The sequence below is a fragment of the Hemiscyllium ocellatum genome, chromosome 28 (genome assembly GCF_020745735.1).
Source record: "Hemiscyllium ocellatum isolate sHemOce1 chromosome 28, sHemOce1.pat.X.cur, whole genome shotgun sequence".
Classification (NCBI taxonomy): Eukaryota; Metazoa; Chordata; class Chondrichthyes; order Orectolobiformes; family Hemiscylliidae; genus Hemiscyllium; species Hemiscyllium ocellatum.
In genome coordinates, this window is record NC_083428.1 from 49,918,928 (window position 1) to 49,940,234 (window position 21,307).

At 36.2% G+C, this 21,307-nt stretch overlaps 1 long non-coding RNA gene across 4 annotated transcripts in view; it reads right to left on the bottom strand.

Moving 5' to 3' along the window:
- Nucleotides 1–1,863: 1,863 nt before the first annotated feature.
- The window catches only part of LOC132829116 (uncharacterized), a 44,235-nt gene continuing 24,791 nt past the window's right edge, over nt 1,864–21,307 (bottom strand). Inside the window, exons 3-6 of one of the 4 annotated variants that reach the window (XR_009646204.1) lie at nt 20,489–20,529; nt 18,909–19,021; nt 7,636–7,731; nt 1,864–2,418 (exon numbers count right to left, since the gene is read on the bottom strand). This is a non-coding gene — a long non-coding RNA (uncharacterized LOC132829116). Of the gene's footprint in view, nt 2,419–7,635; nt 7,732–13,959; nt 14,137–18,903; nt 19,022–20,488; nt 20,530–21,307 lie in introns of those variants that run through there. The other 3 variants (XR_009646202.1, XR_009646205.1, XR_009646203.1) reach the window with 3 other exon arrangements.

The window sequence follows — 21,307 nt, forward strand, 5'->3', positions numbered from 1 at the left end:
GTTATTACAGGAAATATGAATTTCTATCAAATGGTTTCCTCATCGAGACATGTTATTTTAATTCAGATGATTAATATTATGATCAGAGTTCAGACATTTGTGTAAAATTTGGAAGAAAGTTAATAGATAATGAAAGTGAGCATGAAAGTGAACAAATGATGCAGACATTTGGTACACAAAGGAATTATAATAATTGTGTCATTATTGTACAGTGATGAATCATGTTGGAATAGAAAAGACAAAAAGAATCAACGTGTTCAAAGCAGTTCTTTTCTTACAATTAACTGAAACCAATAATCATTTTGTAGAGCGCGTGATTTGGAAAAAAAAAAGTCATTTACTGTGTGATATAAACTGAAAACTAATTCCATTTTGCAAAAATGGAGACTTTCCCAAATTCAAAGTTTATGTTTGCTGAATTATACAACAAAAATTGTGATTAGAAGTACAATAAATGTTTGCATCGAAGTGAAATATCTTTAAATGAATTCAACTATGTTTCCGTGGGTAAAATAAGAATTAATATTAACAATGATTGAGAGATTGTACACTACAATATATTTAGTTATTTATGTAAAGAGCTGTAATTCCACATTTACAGCAAATACTGGATTGAATGATTATTAGGTATGAGCAACAACTGAATTATAAAATTCGATCAATGAATTTAGAAATAGTGAGAAATCTCATTTTGCTATGTGACTGCTGAATTATGCAACAAAAATTGTTGTAATTTGAAATATCTCTTGCACACAAATGTAAAATAAGTAAACAAAGATTTTTAGAATGAGAAAACCTTTGGTGTTTGCATGATTGTATTACAGCCAATATCCGTGATAAAGTAGAAGCATTGTTTTAAGCAACATAAATCATCTTTAACTCCTGAACTGAAATAGAAGATATCAATTGCACTTGTGGAATGGAATAGTATACAAATGGTTACTGTTGTCATTGGTTTCAGAAGCAATAAGGTACTTAGGTTATTCTACTGAACAATAATCAGATGGTGATGGAAGTTTTTGTGTTGCTTTATGTGTACATTTTGTGTGAACATTGGGTTCGATAAAATTAAGATATTTACATGAACAGGAACAGATTGATAATTGGGTGCGAATGATCTGATTTAAAATCAGACAGTTTTTTTTTATATTTACTACGATTGCTGTGTGAAATGTTCTTAAACCATCATGCAATCAATGGGATAAGTGAGAGTTGGCAAATCCAACTTTCAAATGAACACTACCTGATATTTTCACACCATTTCAATGTCACATTGAATATAAATAAATGACTGGAAAGCTAAAAACTAATCTCACACAATTCATAAACTGACCAGTATTTTTAAAAATTATAAATAATATCATGTGACATTTGTTTATTTTACTGAAGAATGAATTGATCTTTTCTCATATTTATAGCACTGGAACATAAAATTCTGTGTTGTTTTAACTAAGATCTACAGAACAAGACAAAATTAATGACTATCATGACTTCGTATATTTCAGCTTTCCAACATTCTCAAATATTTTCTGAGTAATATTGATTGAGTGAAATTAGATACATCTTGCTATTAGTGACCAGAAGAAAGTATACAGCAGATACTGTGATTATTGGAATGAATGATGATACCTCCAAATAATCTATTGATATTGTGATTGGATATACAGTAAATGTCAGCATCGAAGTAAATTATAATCATATCAATTCAAAAATGTTTCCAAGTTTAAAATAAATACAATATTCACAATGATTGAGAGATTGCACTTTGCAATGTCCTTGCAGTATTTATTGTACAGAAGCATAATTTCACATTTATACCCCTTACTGGATTGCATAATTATTGTATATAAGATATATTAGCAACAAAGGGATTTTGAAAATCATATTCGTGAATTTGAGAATAATGAGATATCTCATCTTGATATTAGACTGAGTAATATATAGAAATGAAGAACAATATTGCAGGGAAAAGTAATTGGAGCTCTCTGAATTTCAAAGGCTGAGGTAATTGTAATCTTTCAAATGAGCAAAAATCAGATATTTACAAAGAATTTTGCAAGGGATATTATTGCTCGTTTTGTATTTGGATTAGCCTGAACAAATAGGTATTAATATAGTAGCATTGACAATAAGAAATAATGAAAGAAATTTTAGAAAACACCACATGTTTACAAAGTCTAAGTTAAATTGCTGTGTAGTTATTGTAATTGATAAATGCCTTTATCCAGGCTTTGCGATCTTTATCCAGGCTTTGCAATCTTTCCACGCATCTTATTAATTCAGACTCCAAAGTTATTCCTGAACTCCCTCGGGCCTGTCAGGATGCCTTATCAGTTGGAGCATTTTGAATTTTGCTATTCATTATATTTTATTTTATCAAAGTCAATTACTTCTTATATTGTTCATTGTCCTAATTATCTATGTGCAAAGAAACACAAAAGACAGTTAGTTTCAACTTACTTACTTGCTATAAGATTAGAAATATGACTTGTGTTATAATGTTCGTTACATTGTGTGAAATTATCCAGCTACTCTTACTGTCAGGACTTTATAATTAATGGGCAGTCAACATCATACCTTGAAGTTAATTTCTAAAGCAAGCTAACTGCACATCCAAGTCTAAATGCTTTTCTATAATTTTTTTTTATATATAAGCTTTGGTTACATGTATCTAGTTATGTTACAAATTACCCCTATGATTCTCAGGAATCTGTAATTAGAATATTCGTTTAATATTCTTAGTAATTTTAAAATAATAAATATTTCTGACAAACGAACTCTTCTATTGTCACAACAGCTGATTAGAAATCGCATATAGCTGCCCGTCATATGTAAAAATGAACAACATTTGTTCGAGTGTAATGGGTGGTTAGCACTGCTGCCTCACAGCACCAGAAATCCGGCTTCAATTCCCGCCTCAGGCGACTGACTGTGTGGAATTTACACATTCTCCCCATGCCTGCGTGGGTTTCCTCCCACAGTCCAAAAATGTGCAGATTAGGTGAATGGGTTATGCTAAATTGCCCGTAGTGTTAGGGGCAGTGGTAAATGTAGGGGAAAGGGTCTGGGTGTATTGCGCTTCGGCGGGTCGGTGTGGAGTTGTTGGGCCGAAGAGCCTGTTTCCACACTGTAAGTAATCTAAACTCAAAAAAAAAATCAGACGTCACTTAATATATAAGGCCGAATATTAATCTAATGATTTCTGTGAACATTCAAATTAGAAAGGAACAGATACTACCTATAAGTGTTGGATGGGGAATCATTAGTTAGTTTGTGTTTGTGTTGACCTGGAATGAGAGAACTATTATTCCTTTTTAATATTGGCACCAAGAAATAATGGATTAAATTAAAATGTGAATTAGACTATGTTTGTTACAAAGCCTAAACTGAATTACTGAGAGATTTTTGGGGAGACAATAATTGATAATTAATTTTAGAACTTTGGCAAAAGTAAATGATTCAATATTTCCTAACGGGTTTGCTCTGATGTTGACTAGATATTTCTTAATCTGTCAGCTGAGAATACACATTCTGGCATGATGATGTGGCAAGACATTAGACATTCAATGAACGTTGATCAGAAATGGTTTGTCGTTCAAAATTCTCAGATCTTCAAGATTTCTGTACTTGGTTTCTTAGCTTTTCTTCTAGAGAAATATAATATATAATAAGAACAAATTCTGCATTGTATTTAATTTATGCAATTTTTCATATCATCAATATTTAGACATATGTGTCAGAATTATAAAGAAAATAAGTCAATAAGGAAGATTTATTTTCACAGAAACATACAGTCAACAGCATTTATCAAGATATTTGTTTTAATATTTTCACTGAATAAACAGATAAATACGTTTAATGGGGATCTGTTGACAATGTAATGAGCCACAATTACATTTTTATCATAATTTTTGGATTGGAAACCTATCAGAAAAAGACTCCCATATTTAAGACTTGCTTCATCTCGATACATGTTACGAGTAGTATCCTCAGTCAGAAGTAATAAGGTGTCATAATTGGTCTGGGAAAGATGTAGTGTGTAAATTATAATAAGGTGTCTGTTACATATCTTTGGATCCGGTGAGACTGTGATATTTGCTGTGGTTATTCATCCTGAGAACAATAAGGCACGTACAAAGAGTTTTTCACCGAACAGTAATTAGTTGGTCTTGAAGACCATTACGAGTACTTTGATTTCAATAATGTTGAGCTGATTTCCATGATCTGGGAAATGTTTCACAACATTTTACCAAAATTCTGGATTCTAAGCATTCAATGGGTTTTGTGCAAACACCCTTCACTTGTCGTCATTCTCAAGCGAGGTGTCTAACGCTCAGGCACTGGCTGCAAGTTAAGGGGCCAGGAAGTCTGCTTCAAACTCTCCAAAGCTCAACTCTCGGGCTGGTTGTGACTGGATCTCTAGAAACGTTGTGAGCTCTTTAACCAGGCTTTCCACTGTTTTTTGGAACTGGTTATTTTGTCTAATGCTTGCTTTAGTTTGACCTTTTTAGCTCCGATTTCTCAAGCTTTAGGAATAATTAGAATGTTCAATTATGGGCGACAGGTCACTTGACCTTAGTGGAGAGGTAAAATATGGTTCACTCATTGTTTTAATAACAAATTGAGAATGAATCTTTGCATTTTAACAATAACAGTTTCAATTTTTGCAGTGGTCTACAATGACATTGATTAGATACTCATTAAGAGAGATCAACTGACAGTTATAAGCTATTTGCAGGATTATTGAATTGAAAAAGGAGACAGACGTACAGAGATTTTTTTGGAAGGCATTGCTTTTTCATTCAAATATCTCGGATGTTCAAGAGGTCTATATTCATTGGTTCTCTTGTCCAGATACTAATTTATAATTCATTTCGCTTTTATTGTGCCCAGAGTTTTGAGATTTGTATCAGATTAAGAAGAAAACGAGGAGCTATTAAAATGAGAACTTGAGTGAATAGAAAGTACAGTAAATTTATATTACCGAGGAAAGAGAGAGTATTTGCTCCAAATAAGCCGACAAATATGAAAGTGTGGTGGTGGAAAAGCACAGCTGACCAGGCAGCATCCATGGAGCCGGAGATTCACGATAGAACATAGAACATAGAACAATGCAACACAGAACAGGCCCTTCAGCCCACGATGTTGTGCTGAACATTTGTCCTAGATTAAGCACCCATCCATGTACCTATCCAATTGACGCTTAAAGGTCACCAATGATTCTGACTCTGCCACTCCAACAGGCAGCGCATTACATGCCCCCACCACTCTCTGGGTAAAGAACCTACTCCTGACATCCCCCCATATCTTCCACCCTTCACCTTAAATTTATGTCCCCTTGTAACAGTCTGTTGTACCCGAGGAAAAAGTCTCTGACTGTCTACTCTATCTATTCCTCTGATCAGCTTATAAACCTCTATCAAGTCACCCCTCATCCTTCGCCGTTCCAACGAGAAAAGGCCGAGAACTCTCAACCTATCCTCGTACGACCTATTCTCCATTCCAGGCAACATCCTGGTAAATCTTCTCTGCACCCTCTCCAAAGCTTTCACATCGTTCCTAAAGTGAGGCACCCAGTACTCCAAATGTGGCTTAACCAAGGTCCTGTACAGCTACAACATCACTTCATGACTCTTGAATTCAAGCCCTTTGCTAATGAATGCTAATACAACATAGGCCTTCTTACAAGCTCTATCCACCTGAGTGGCAACTTTCAAAGATCTTTGAACATAGACCCCAGGATCCCTTTGTTCCTCCACTTGACTAAGAACCCTACTGTTAACCCTGTATTCCGCATTCTTATTTCTCCTTCCAAAATGGACAACCTCACACTTGGCAGGGTTGAACTCCATCTGCCACTCCTCAGCCCAGCTCTGCATCATATCTAAGTCCCTTTGCAGCCGACAAAAGCCCTCCTCACCATCCACAACTCCACCAATCTTCGTATCATCTGCAAATTTACTGACTCACCTTTCGACTCCCTCTTCCAAGTCATTAATAAAAATTACAAACAGCAGAGGACCCAGAACTGATCCCTGCGGAACTCCACTTGTAACTGGGCTCCAGGCTGAATATTTATCATCTACCACCACTGTCTGATTTCGACCGATTAGCCAGTTCTCTATCCAACTGGCCAAATTTCCCACTATCCCATGCCTCCTGACTTTCTGCATAAACCTACCATGGGGAACCTTATCAAATGCCTTACTAAAATCCATGTACACTACATCCACTGCTCCACCCTCATCCACATGCTTGGTCACCTCCTCAAAGAATTCAATAAGACGATGAAGGCTTATGCCTGAAACGTGGTTTTTGCTGCTCCTCAGATGCTGCTTGACATACTTTGCTATTCCAGCCCCACATGCTTGACTGATCTCCAGCATCTGCTTTCCCTCACTTTCTCGAAATATTTGTAATGCACATGAACAGAAAATGTTAGACTCAGCAGTTGAACAAAACTAAATGTACACTTTCTTTTTGCAATATTTGGACTGAAAACCTGTTTGTGACCATGCAACACATCAGGACATATGAACATCTCTTCTGTTAGAATCCTTGGCCATTCATAATAAAGAATAACCATAGCTTTGAACAACCAGTATCGTGTGTAATTACTGAACTGAAATACCAGAGGACAGCGATTGCATTTATTGGAGGGAATAATAACAGATCCTTACTGTGGCAGTGGGGATTGATCTCAGGAACAATCAGATAATTACTCTGATTATTCCCCTGAACAGTAATTAGCTGGTCATGGGGACCTTTATGTGACCTCATGTTTAGTGTTTTGTGTGAGCAGTGATTTCAAAAAACATTGAGATATTTTACAAGATTTAGGAACACATTGGTAATCAAGTATTAAACATTTTAACTGAAGTAAAATTTTGACAAAATGTTAGAATTGCTTAAAGAAACACAACTAAACGATTGTAGAATCCCTGTTAGCACAGTGTGGTAACAGGCCATTTGTTCGGAAAAAAAAAGACCCTCCAAAGAGTAACCCAGCCAAACACATTTCCCGACCATATTCCTCTACATTTCCTGCTGACTAATTACACACATCCCTGAACAGAATGTGCAATTTAGCATGGCCAGATCACCGAACCTGCGCATGTTTGGATAATGGGAGGAAACCACAGCAAAGTCATATCGACATGGGGATAACATGAAAATTCCACACAGACAGTCACCCGAGAATGGAATCAAACTGAGGTCTCTGGTGCTGTGAGGCAGCAATGCTAAACACTGAGCCACCGTGCAACCATATGCAATAAGTAAAGCCCGTGATACATATGCAAAGACATATTTCAAATGAACACACTCCGATATTGTCAAAGCATGTCAAATTTACATTCAATATGAATAGGTGAATGGAAAACAAAAAAAGGAAAATTCACAAATGAACATTAATTAGAAATTTAATTGATCAAAGCTCTTAACAATATTTAGACGAATTGCAATTTTTAATGACAAGCGTAGGTAATTAGCTGACTAATGAATAATTGGAAGTGGCATATATTTATTTTACAAATGAAGAAAGCAACTTGTTTCACACATTTGAAATACTGCAGAATGACAATGTATGTGCTCGAAATGTTTGAATCAAGCTCTTTTGAACAAAAAAACACTTACGATCACTTAGCCTTTTCACCTTTAAGACTACAACATTCTCAAATATTTTCCATGGATTTAGAACCAGCAGAACTAGTTAATTTCTTTTGTTGAGAACTGGAAGAGAATAAACAGCAGATACTGTGAATTAGTGATTCAAAGCGAGCATTCGACTGAAGACAACATTCCTTCTTTCCAAAAATATATAACTTACAAAAATCCAAAATGTATTGTTATTTTTGAATGAAACAATAAAGAGATGTTAATTCTTTATCATTTGACTTTGTTGCATGAAAAATCCTTAAGTCTTATTGTGATTCCAAACATGATAAATCTTAGCATTGAAGTGAAATATAATTAAATGAATTCAACTATGTTTCCACAGGTAAAATAAAAATTGATATTAACAATGATTGTGACATTGTGCACTGCAAAATCTTTACAGTGGTTCACGTACTGTGCCGTAATTCCACATTTGCACAATGTACTGGATTGAATGAATATTAAAAATTATTAGATAACAACAATTAAATCGTCAAAGTCTATCAATGTATTAAGTAATAACGAGAAACCTCATTTTGCTATGGGACTGAGCGATGTCTGGAAATGAACTGGAATTAATTCAGTGAAAAGTAATTACAGTTCCCTGTATTTTAAAGCAGATCATTCTAATGAGCAAACATCAGATATTTGCAATGATGTTGGATGGGAAGTCATTGGTTCTGTTGTGGGATAGGTGACCTGCAAAATAAATGCATTTTCACACTGTAGTATTAGTACTAAGAAACAATGGATTAAATTTAAATGTGAATCTTACTATATTTGTTCAAAAGGCTTTCTTAAAAATTGTGCCATTATTGTAATGACAATGTCTTGATAATTAGTGTTGGACATGAAGAATTAAAACGATTCAAAATTTCAAAAGCACTTTGCTGTGATGTTGATTGAATATTTATTAAGATCAGTAACCTGAGGAATAGGACCTAGTTTTATGGATTGAAGAAAACAATGAGCCATGCAGTGATTATTGAACAAGAGTCTTCTTTTTTAACACAAACATATACATTCTACAAGTATTGTGAATTTCCATCCACTGAACTCCTTGTAGAGATGTGTTACATTGATTTATATGATTAATATTATGATGAATGTTTAAACATTTGTGTCAGAATTAGGAAGAGAATTAGTAGATCATGAAAGTAAACAGGAAGTTGAACAAACAATGTAGTCAACAACATGTGGTATATAAAGCAATTTTAATAATTTTGTCATTATTGTACAATGATGAATAAGGTCGGAATAGAAACGACAAAAAACAATCGACGTGATCAAAGCTGTTCTTTTCTAACAATGAAATGAAAGCAATAATCATTTTGTAGCACACATAATTTGAAAAAGCAGTCCTTTAATTTGAAACATACCTTTTTTGCAAAAATGTCAGAATTTCACAAATTTGAAATGAAGCGTTTGTTGAATTTGCAACAAAAATGGTTATAATTTGAATTGTCTGCTGCACACAACAAAAAGCTTAAAAATTGTTAGAATGACAAAACTTTTGTTCCCAATGTTCTTGTATTACAGTCAATGTCCATGATAAAGTTGAATTATTGGTTTAAACGATATAAATCATCGTTGACGACTAGACTGAAATATAAGATATCAATTGCACCTACTGCACGGAATAGTAGACAAATGCTTTGTGTTGCTTTATGTGCACTGTTTTGTGTTAACATTGATTTCAATAAAATTGAGGTATTTACATGAATTAGGAACAGACTGATATTTGGGTGTGAAGGATCTTATTTAAGATTAGACATTTTTAAATATTTACTAGAATTGCTGAGCAAAACACACTTAAGACATCATGCAATAAATGAGGTAAGTGAGAAATGTAAAGTCAATTTTAAATGAACACACCCTGATATTTTCACAGCATTTCAATCTTACATTCAACATAAATAGGTGAGTGGAAAACTAAACATTTCACACAATTCACAAACAGATCAATAACTAAAAATTGATAAATGATAGCTAGTGGCATTTGTTTATTTTACTGAAGAACAACAATATTATTTTCTAATATTTGTAGTACTGGAGCATCAAGTTCTATGTGTTGTCCGAACTAAGCTCTTCAGAACAAAACAAAATCAATGAATATAATTCCTTCATATATTTCATCTTTATGACTGCAACATTCTCAAATATTTTCCAAGGAATATTGATTGAGTGGAATTAGATACATTCTGTTATTAGAAAGAAAGTAAATAACAAATACTGTGATTATTGGAATGAACAACAGATGGAAGCATATCGAATATTGATTTGAAAGGCAATTCAATTGATTCTTAGATATTTTCGAATCAGAATTCTGTACAAGGTGGGAATTGAAACTATGCCTACTGGTGTTGTAGCAGAGACAGTAACAGAGCTGCACAAGATTCCTTCATAATGTTCCCAACCATAATGGGCAAGGCGACAATCACATGCTTGTTACAAATTCTAAGCTAAAGTGTTGTGTTTCTAAAATCCTGATAGATAAATTGACTTAATATTTTGAATGCACTTTGCTCTGATGTTGATTGTATATTCATTAATACTAATAAACTGAAATCTAAAATGTAAAAGGTGGCTTTAATAATTAAAAAACACTCAGCAACAATTGATTTTTTTTGTAGAGTCATGTCTATTTAATTAATGTAATTTTTACCATGATAAATGTTTAGACATTTATGTCAGAATTTGGAAGAAAATAATTAGGCCAGGAAAGTGAGTATTATTGTGAAGGAAAGGTCGAGTTAATGACATTTGGTCCCAGAAGTCATTTTGTACCAAATGACTGATAATTATGTGATTATTTTTCATTGAAAACTAATGTTGGAAGAAAAAGAAACTATCTCAACATTTCAAAAGCGGTTTTTTTCTTCTTATGAAATTAAATAAATATTGTTTTGGAGGTCATAGGATTTGAAAAATAGAAACAGCCATTTAATGTGAGATTTGAGCTGAAGAATCGTTCTTTTCACCCCAGTATAGTGTTTCCAATAAATTAAAATTAAGTGTTAGTTGAACTAAAGAACAAATGGATGTACCTATATTTCTTGCACACATAAAAAGTAAAACAATTTTAACATGGAAATTATATTGCTCTGAAAGTAATAATTTCACACAAAGTAAGTGTTTGTATTGAATTGAAGTGTCATCATACCTGCAGGAGTGTTTTCCACTGAATGAAGACTCAAGGCAGGCAGAACTCTGGGAAGTAGGAGATGTTTATTTATGCTGCAACCAGTTAACATAGAACATAGAACATTACAGCGCAGTACAGGCCCTCCGGCCCTCGATGTTGCGCCGATCTGTCATACCAATCTGAAGCCCATCCAATCTACACTATTCCATGTACATCCATATGCTTGTCCAATGACAACTTAAATGTACTTAAAGTTGGCGAATCTACTACAGTTGCAGGCAAAGCATTCCATAGGAGTAAGTGAGGACTGCAGATGCTGGAGATCAGAGCTGAAAATGTGTTGCTGGAAAAGTGCAGCAGGTCAGGCAGCATCCAAGGAACAGGAGAATCGACGTTTCGGGCATAAGCCCTTCTTCAGGAATGAGGAAAGTGTGTCCAGCAGGCTAAGATAGGGAGGAGGGACTTGGGGGAGGGGCGTTGGAAATGCGATAGGTGGAAGGTAGTCAAGGTGAGGGTATAAGGCCGGAGTGGGGTGTGGGCGGAGAGGTCAGGAAAAAGATTGCAGGTTAGGAAGGCGGTGTTGATTTTGAGGGATTTGACTGAGACAAGGTGGGGGTAGGGGAATTGAGGAAACTGGAGAAATCTGAGTTCATCCCTTGTGGTTGGAGGGTTCTAGGCGGAAGATGAGGCGCTCTTCCTCTAACCGTCGTGTTGCAATGGTCTGGCGATGGAGGAGTCAAAGGACCTGCATGTCCTTGGTGGAGTGGGAGGGGGAGTTGAAGTGTTGAGTCACGGGGTGGTTGGGTTGGTTGGTCCGGGTGTCCCAGAGGTGTTCTCTGAAACATTCCGCAAGTAGGGGGCCTGTCTCCCCAATATAGAGGAGGCCACATCAGGTGCAGTGGATGCAATAAATGATGTATGTGGAGGTGCAGGTGAATTTGTGGTGGATATGGAAGGATCCCTCGGGGCCTTGGAGGGAAGTAAGGGGGGAGGTGTGGGCACACGATTTGCATTTCTTGCGGTTTCAGGGGAAGATGCCGGGAGTGGAGGTTGGGTGGTGGGGGGTGTGGAACTGACGAGGGAGTCATGGAGTGAGTGGTCTTTTCGGAACGCTGATAGGGGAGGGGATGGAAATATATCCCTGGTGGTGGGGTCCACTTGGAGGTGGCAAAAAAAATTCCATACCCTTACTACTCTCTAAGTAAAGAAACTACCTCTCACATCTGTCCTATATCTATCACCCCTCAATTTAAAGTTAACCCCCCTTGTACTCCCCATCACTCTACTTGGAAAAACGCTCTCCCTGTCCACCCTATCTAAACCTCTGATTATCTTATATGTCTCTATTAAGTCACCTCTCAACCTTCTTGTCTCCAATGAAAACAGCCTCAAGTCCCTCAGCCTTTCCTCATAAGACCTTCCCTCCATACCAGGCAACATCCTAGTAAATCTCCTCTGCACCCTTTCCAAAGATTCCACATCCTGCTTATAATGCGGTGACCAGAACTGTACACAATACTCCAAGTGCGGCCGCACCAGAGCTTTGTACAGCTGCAGCATGACCTCATGGTTCCAGAACTCGATCCCTCTATTAATAAAAGCTAAAACACTGTATGCCTTCTTAACAAGCCTGTCAACCTACGTGGCAAATTTCATGGATCTGTGTAGCTGGACACTGGGATCGGTCCACTCATCTACACTACCAAGAATCTTACCATTAGCCCAGTACTTTGCATTACAGTTACTCCAACCAAAGGGAATCACCTCACACTTGTCCATATTAAATTCCATTTGCCACCTCTCAGCCTAGCTTTGAAGCTTATCTATGTCTCTATGTAACTTACAACATCCTTCCTCATGATCCACAACTCCATTGACCTTAGTGTCATCTGCAAATTTACTAACCCACCCTTCTACTCCATTATCCAGGTCGTTTATAAAAACGACGAACAGCAGTGTATCCAACACCGACCCTTGCGGTACACCACTGGTAACTGGACTCCAGGATGAACATTTCCCATCAACCACCACCCTCTGTCTTCTTTCAGCAAGCCAATTACTGATCCAAACTGCTGTATCTCCCACAATCCCATTCCTCTGCATTTTGTGCAATAGCCTACTGTCGGGGACCTTTTTGAATGCTTTGCAGGGATCATCCCCCAAGGCCAATCTCAGAATGTAGGTCCATGACACACTGTAACATGTACAGTAAAAGCAGCAATTGTACACACTTGCTGTATTACAATGGCCACATCAATGTGGTTACAGTCCTTCCCTCCTTATACAGACACCCGATCCTGTAGAACACCTAATCTCAGATGGACATTGTTATGGATAGCCCCAGCTTCCTATTGTTTCATGATGTTTAAAAGGTCCTAAAATCTCCTGGCATTGGTATCTCTCAATGTATCTTATTTCTTCAGTTTACAAAGTTAATTATTACACTCCTTCCAGCCTCACACTCTGCCTTGTCCACAATTCTCAAGAATCTGCAATTAGAAGTTTTTTTTAATATTCTGAGCAACTTTAAAATAGTAATTGTTTCTGACAAATGAACCCTGTCTGTTGCCCTGATAGCTGCTGTGAAAGTTAACTGGGCTGTATCCTGCAGCTGGTGTTTATTCATTCACTGGGACAATTATTCTTTCATTAATGAAGGTCAGGGTTGGTCATTTTTCTGTATCTGGCATGTTCCTATTACTGTCTGGAATATTACTGTCTGGACTGGCATACTTATGGACTTGGAGTAGGATTTTACAAAATATTATTTTCTTTCATCAAGATTGGAACAGACTGTTAGTTTATCTCTCCTCCACCATCTTGTGTTTTAATTCTAAGGCAGGTTGCGTCTTTTTGTTTGTCGGACATTTCGTATTAGCCAACATAGGCCATTCTATTCCAGATGGGGCAGGGCACCCCTACAACAGCAAATCAACCAGGATTTCAGTATTAAAATACAAATCTGCATTCGCTACCATTAGGGAACAATACCGTGCAATATGCCTACGTCACTGAGACTTAATTCCACACTTAAAGCCAAATATATGGGATTTCATCAGATTAAATATTAGATATAAGGAAAAATTTGTCTTAAAACAAGTCACTGCAAATTAAAATAATTAGAAACTTCATATTGCTATCTGTAACATGTAGAAATGAACATTAATTATTGGAGTCTAAAACAATTAGACGTATCTTCATTTGTAATATTAATCCAAATATGTAATGCCGAATATTAATCCAATGATTTCTGTGAACATTCAAATGAGAAGGCATCAGATATTTCCTGTGAGTGTTGGATGAGGAATCATTGCTTGTTTCATGGTTGTGTTGACCTGGAAAAAAGATCCATTTTCCTTTGTAAAATTGGCACTAAGAAATAATGGTTTAAATTGAAATGTGAATCTCATGATATTTGTTACGAAACTTAAACAGAATGATTGTGTGATGTTGGTCTAACAATGAATTGGTAATTTATTTTAGAATGCTGACACATTAAATGATTCAATATTTCCAAACGAGTTTGCTCTGATATCGATGACACAGTAATTAGTATCAGTGAGCTGAGAACTAGAATGCTGGCATGATGGTTAGGAAAATACATTCGATATGCAGTGATTATTGATCAGAACTGTTTTGTCATTCAACATTCTCAGATACTCCTGCAATCTGTACTTGCTGTCTCAGCTTTTCTTCTGTAGAAATACAATATATAATCCATTCAATTTTTCATGTCATCAATATTCAGACATTTGTGTCAGCATTACAAAGAAAATAAATCAATAAGGAACATGGTTATTATAGCGAAATACTGTCAACAGCATTTATAGAGGAAACTTTTCAATAGTGTCTCTGAGTAAACACGTGAAAAGGTTTAATGGGGATCTGTTCACAATGTACTTAGCCACAATTACATTTTCTTAACATGATGACTGGAGGGAACTTATCAGAAAACTCGCCTATATTTAGGAATTCCTTCATCTCAATACATGTTACTATCAGCATCCTCAGTCACAAATAATGAAGTGTGATTATTGGCATGGGAACATGTTGTGTCTAAATTATAAGGTATATCTTGCATACCTTTGGGATGATGTGATAGCGTGATGTCTGCTGTGTTTACTTATCCTGAGAACAATATGATACTGACAAAAGGTTTTTCACTGAACAATTATCAGGTGGCCTTGAAGACCATCTTATGGCTTTATGTGCAGTGATTACTTTGATTTCAAGACCTTTGACATATTTTCCATGATTTGGAAAATGATTAGATTACTTACAGTGTGGAAACAGGCCCTTTGGCCCAACATGTCCACATGGACTTACTGAAGCGCAACCCACCCAGACCCATTCCCTTACATTTACTCCTTCACCTAACACTATGGGCAATTTAGCACGGCCAATTCACCTAACCTGCACATTTTTGGATTGTGGGTGGAAACCGGAGCACCCAGAGGAAACCCTCGCAGACACGGGGAGAATGTGCAAGCTCCACACAGTCAGTCACCTGAGGCGGGCACTGAACCCGGGTCTCTGGCACTGTGAGGCAGCAGTGCTAACCACTGTGCCACCGTGCCACCCAATGATTAATAGTTTTGTGACAAATGTCTACATGTGGTCATTAGCTGGATTCAAAGCATTCAATGTGTTGGTGCAAAAACCCTTCATTGTTGACATTTTCAAGAGAGGTATATAATGCTCAGGCATTGGCTGGAAGTCAAGGTGTAAGAAAATTTGGGTCATCCTGGAACTGATTGATTCTCGCTGCTGTTTGACTTAGTTTGATTAATTTTGTGTTTGTCCCGATTTATCTGGCTGTAGGTGAATTTAGAATGTATAATTTCTGTCCAAGGGTCACTTCACATCACTGGAGAGTGAAAATATAGCTCACATACCGTGATAGCAATGAATTGATAATTAAATTTTGTGTTTTAACAGATAAAATGATTAATGTTTTCCAGTAGTTGTTAGATATTGATTAGATATTTATTAAAATAGATATATAATAGATATAATAGAAAATTGTAATCCTGTTGCAGGATTGTTGAATTGTTAAAAGGTACATACGTAGAGAGTGTTTTTGGAATGATTTGGTGGTGCCAGTGTTGATTTGGGCTGTACAAAGTTTGAAAAATCAAGCACCACCAAGTAATGAACCAACAGGTTTATTTGGAAGCGCTAGCTTTCAGAGCGCTGCTCCTTCATCAGTTGGTTGAAGGAGCAGCACTCCGAAAGCTAGCACTTCCAAATAAACCTGTTGGACTATAACCTGGTTTAGTGTGATTTCTTAACTTTGTTTTTTGGAAGGAATTGTTTTTTTTCATTCAAATATACAGGCTGTTCAAGAATTCTATCTAGCCTTCCATGGCTTTCTTTTAGAGACCACACATTTATAGATTAGATTAGATTAGATTACTTACAGTGTGGAAACGGGCCCTTTGGCCTAACAAGTCCACACTGACCCTCCGAAGAGCAACCCACCCACACTCATTTCCCTATATTTACCCCTTCACCTAAAACTACGGGCAATTTAGTATGGTCAATTCACCTAACCTGTACATTTTTTGAACTGCGGGAGGAAACCGGAGCACCCGGAAGAAACCCACACAGACACTGGGGAGAATGCGCGAATTTCACACAGACAGTTGCCTGAGGTGGAAATTGAACCAGGGCCCCTGGCGCTGTGAGGCAGCAGTGCCACCATGCCGCCCACAATTCATATAATTTTCACTGTAATCAGTATTTCAAATCTGCATCAGATTTAAGATGAAAATAAGGACCAATTAACGAGTACTTCCATGAATGGAAAACACAGTAAATTGAATTTACAGAAGCAAATTCAAGTTTGATCCGAATAAACAAATAAATACCTTGAATGGAAATGATCCGAAAATGTTTACATCTACATTTGAACTAAGTCAAATGACTCTTTTTTTTTGAAATAATTGGATGGAAAACCTGTTTGAAAACATGTACAAACCAGGACTATTGACAAGTCTTGCTGTTAGTGCTCTTGGCCAATCGTAATAAAGAATAAATACTACTTTGAGTAACAAGTGTCATGTGTAATTGCTGGGCTGCAAAGTAAGAGGATAGCTCTTGTATTTATTGGCAAGAATTATAACCAAATGTTTACTGTGGTTACTGCACTCAGTAACAATAAGATCAAGATCAATGGCTGTTAGATCCTTGGCCACTCGTAATGAAGAATAAACACTGCTGTGAGCAATACGTATCTTGGGTAATTACAGAACAGAAATTTCAGAAGACACTCATTGTATTTACTGGAGGGAATGATAATCAGATGCTTACTGTGGTGATTGATCTCAGGAACAATAAGACAGTTAGTCAGATTATTCCACTGAACAGTAATTAAATGATCATGAGACCATTGTCTGGCTTTATGAATCGTGTTTTGTGTGAGCATTGATTTCAATAACATTGACATAGTATACAAGTCTACAGGTTAGGTGAGTTGGCCATGCTAAATTGCCCATAGTGTTCATGGATATGTAGGTTAGGTGCATTAGTCAGGGGAAATGTCGGGTAATAGAGTAAGGGAATGTGTCTGGGTGGGTTACTCTTCGGAGGGTCGGTGTGGACTTGTTACAACACTGTAGGGATTCTATGACTCTATGATTCTTTGATTTAGGAATAGATTGATAAGCGAGTGCTAAAGATACTATTTAAAGTCAACAAAATCTTTATGTTGAGTAGAATTGCTTAGCAAAATGCATTGAAGCCATCATACACAAAGTGAGATAAGTGGAAGTTGTAAGGTATTTTGATTAAATAAAATGAATGTCATTAGTTAGATATTTTAAAATTTGAAAAACTATAGTGTCCTCAAATCTAAAATATAGAGACAATGTAATGTGATACATACATTTATTAATGACCTGAAGATAATAACTTGCAGATTCTGTGATTATTGGAATGAACAACAGACAGAGCAAATCCAAAATTGGTTTGAAAAGCAATTCAAACTCTGCTTAGATATTTTCTAATCACCATTCTAAGCTGTTTTGGTGCATCTCTGTTGAAGATGGGAACTCAACACAAACTTCCGGGTCTCGTGGGAGACACTCTACTGGAGTTGCACAGGTTCCTTTCATTATGTTCCCACTAAGGAAGGGTGGGATTATAATTAATTGTGATTACTTAAATGAAAACTAACCAGTGTTCACTCCGATAATTGGGCTGGGAATTTATTCGACTGTTTCTATGCAATGGACTGAGAATGAAATGGTAATTCACAATAATGATGGCACTAAGTATATAGGCTCTTACGTAACAATCAATATCGTGACAATTGAAGGAAAAATAAATAAACATATAAAGCGCTTATTGTAACTTCATGAAAAATACAACTGCTGAATATGCTTAAAGCAATTTTTCTGATAATGAAAAGATAATTAGAATGCTTATCACCAAAAAAAGTTATTCACTTTGACTATTCAGCTGCAGGCAGCTCCCTTTCCTTACACACATGTACAACTTCCAACACTTCAAAACTTACTCTGATTGATAAAGGGAAGAACAAACACATGTAAGTTTTTTTCTCGTGTTTACAAAAAAAGTCACAAATTTGAATATTTTTAGCTTTAAAATATTTAACCCCTGCTGAGATCAGAAATACAATAAACCTTCACGTTGAAGAAAAATATAATCAAATCATATCAAAATATACATCGATATTCACAATAATTGGGAGAGTGAACACTGCAATATCTTTCCATCAGTTGATGCACTGAGCCTTAATTCCACTTTTCTATCCCTTACTGGATTGATCAGTTATTAGATATTAGCAATAACTAAATTATTAATATGCTGTCAGTGAACTGAATATTAAAGAGAAATCTCACATTGCTGTTTGAACATACAATCTGCCGAAATAAACAGTAATTATTGGCGAAATGTCATTAGATATCTCTTAATCGATGAGGCTGTGATTACTTTGATTGCTGAAATGGGTGGCATTCAGATATTTCCAATGAGCATTGGATGGAAAATCACTCTTTTTGGTATAGACGTGAAAAAAAAAGTTTTATTGGAGTATTGGCAATAAGAAATATAGGATTAAATTATGATGTGCATCTCACCTTACCGAATACTTTCAAGTTTTCTCAAAGGTTTCTAGTCCAATCATCAGTTTAAAAGCGGTCATTTTGGTTTAGCAGATCAGTAACTGCAAACATTTTCAACACATCTCCATCAAATCTGATAATTCAGAAAAAAAACCAAAGCATTACCTGTGTAAATGTCAAACTATATCTTTAGATTAGAGTCAAGTTCATTCTCTACTTATTTTATTCCTATTTTTGATACCAGTGACTAAATATTGATTAGATTATATGTCATATGTGTTAGACATGAGTTTTCTCTCAAAGATCTGTGCAACACAGGAATGGGCCCTTTGGCCCATAACGTTGTGCAGAACATAATGCAAAGTAAACTCACCCCTTCTGTCTACCCTTGGTCCATATCCTTCCAAATTATCTAAATGAACATTTAAAAAGCCCTAATGTATCTGCCTTTATCACCAACCCTGGAAGTTCATTCCAGACACCTACCACTCCCTTTGTAAAAAAACAAATTACCCATCACATGCCCCTTGAACTGTCTTCCCTAACCTTAAACGCATGTCACTTACTTTTGACATTTCAACTCTAGGAAAAACATTTTGACTGTCAGCCCTATTTCCGTATCTCCTGGTTGTATAGACTTGCATCAATTCTTCCTCCATCCTCCACCACTCCACAAAAAAGCAACCTGAGTTTTTCTCACGTCTCCAAATCCAGGCAGCATCCTGGTAAACACCCTCTGTATCCTCTCCAAAGCCTCCATACCCGTCCTATAATGTGGCGAATAGAAGTGAATACAATACTTTAAGTATGCCTTAACCAAAGTCTTATAAATTTGCAACATGCCATCCTGACTTGTATAACCAGTTCCCTGATCAATAAAGGCAAGCATGCCATTTGCCTTCCTTACCACCGTAACTACTTACATAGTCACTTTCAGGGAGCCATGGTCTTGAATGCCAAGATCCCTTTGAACAACAAAGCTGTTCGGAGTCCTGCCATTACCTACTTTTCCTTAATATTTGAACTCCCAAAGTGAAACACCTCACAGTTGTGTGGATTAAACTTTGCCTTTAATTTCTCTGAGTGAAAAGTGAGGTCTACAGATGCTGGAGATCAGAGCTGAAAATGTGTTTCTGGTTAAAGCACAGCAGGTTAGGCAGCATCCTAGGAACAGGAAATTGAACGCTTCGGGCCAGGGCCCTTCATCAGGAATGTGCAGAGGAGATGACCTGGGGGGTGCAGTGAGAGAGAGACTCACTGAGATCCTTGTAGAGTGAGGAAGAGAGCTTCTTCAAGGAGGCATCCTTGCAAGAGGATTCGCAGGAGGTTAAAATCTTCGAGTAAAAAGTGAGGTCTGCAGATGCTGGAGATCAGAGCTGAAAATGTATTGCTGGTTAAAGCACAGCAGGTTAGGCAGCATCCTAGGAACAGGAAATTCGACGTTTTTCTGCCCATTTAATTTCTCTGCCCATATCAGCGATTTATTTTTTTCCTGCTGCATTCTTTGACAACCCTCTACATTATCCACAACTGCACTGAACTTTGTATCATCTGCAAACTTATTAACTCACCAAATTAAATTTTAATTCATGTCACTTACATATATTTGTCCCACAAACAGACGGGTTCCAGTGCAGATTCCTGTGGGGAAAAAGACAGAAAATGAGGAAAATGCAGAATTCTTGAATAAATGAGGTTTCTTTCAGTGACAAAACTATTCTGATGAATAATCTCTGATGGTGTGATTTTTGTTTTGAAATTAACCCAATATTTTAATTCTCAGTTTACTGACCTTATTGAATATCTAGTACAAACTGCTTTGAAAATATTGAATCATTTTAAGTGTTGAGTTCTAACATTAATTATTCTTTAATTGTAATTTCAATTATCACACCATCATGAGAGTTGAAGCTATTATTTCTTAGTGCCAGTATCTTGATGAAATATTTACACTCGTTTCAGGTCAACACACCTGAAATCAAGCAAAGTTTTCTCACCCAACACTCATAGTAACTATCTCATTCTCTTTCATTTGAATTCTCATTTTAATTAAATGATTATTAATCAGTCTTATCAATTAAGAGATGGCTAACTAGTTTTCACATCAATATTTCAGTTCTTTCCAACATATTGCACAGTTACATTGCAATAAGGGGTTTCTCATCATTCTTAAATTTGTTATCAGCTATTTTGGTGTCTGATTTCCAGTATCCACAGTTTTTTGCATTCTTGTATTGATTGTATTTCATTTTCAATGCTAACATTTCTATATTTCTGATTATTACAATAAGAGCTAAGTATTTTTCATGTTAAACATTATATTAATTTCACGTGTTTCTTGTCTACACAAACCAGAATTAACAAATGTTTGCTCTATTCTTTTACAATAAATCTTGAATTCTTCGAAATCACAATTTTG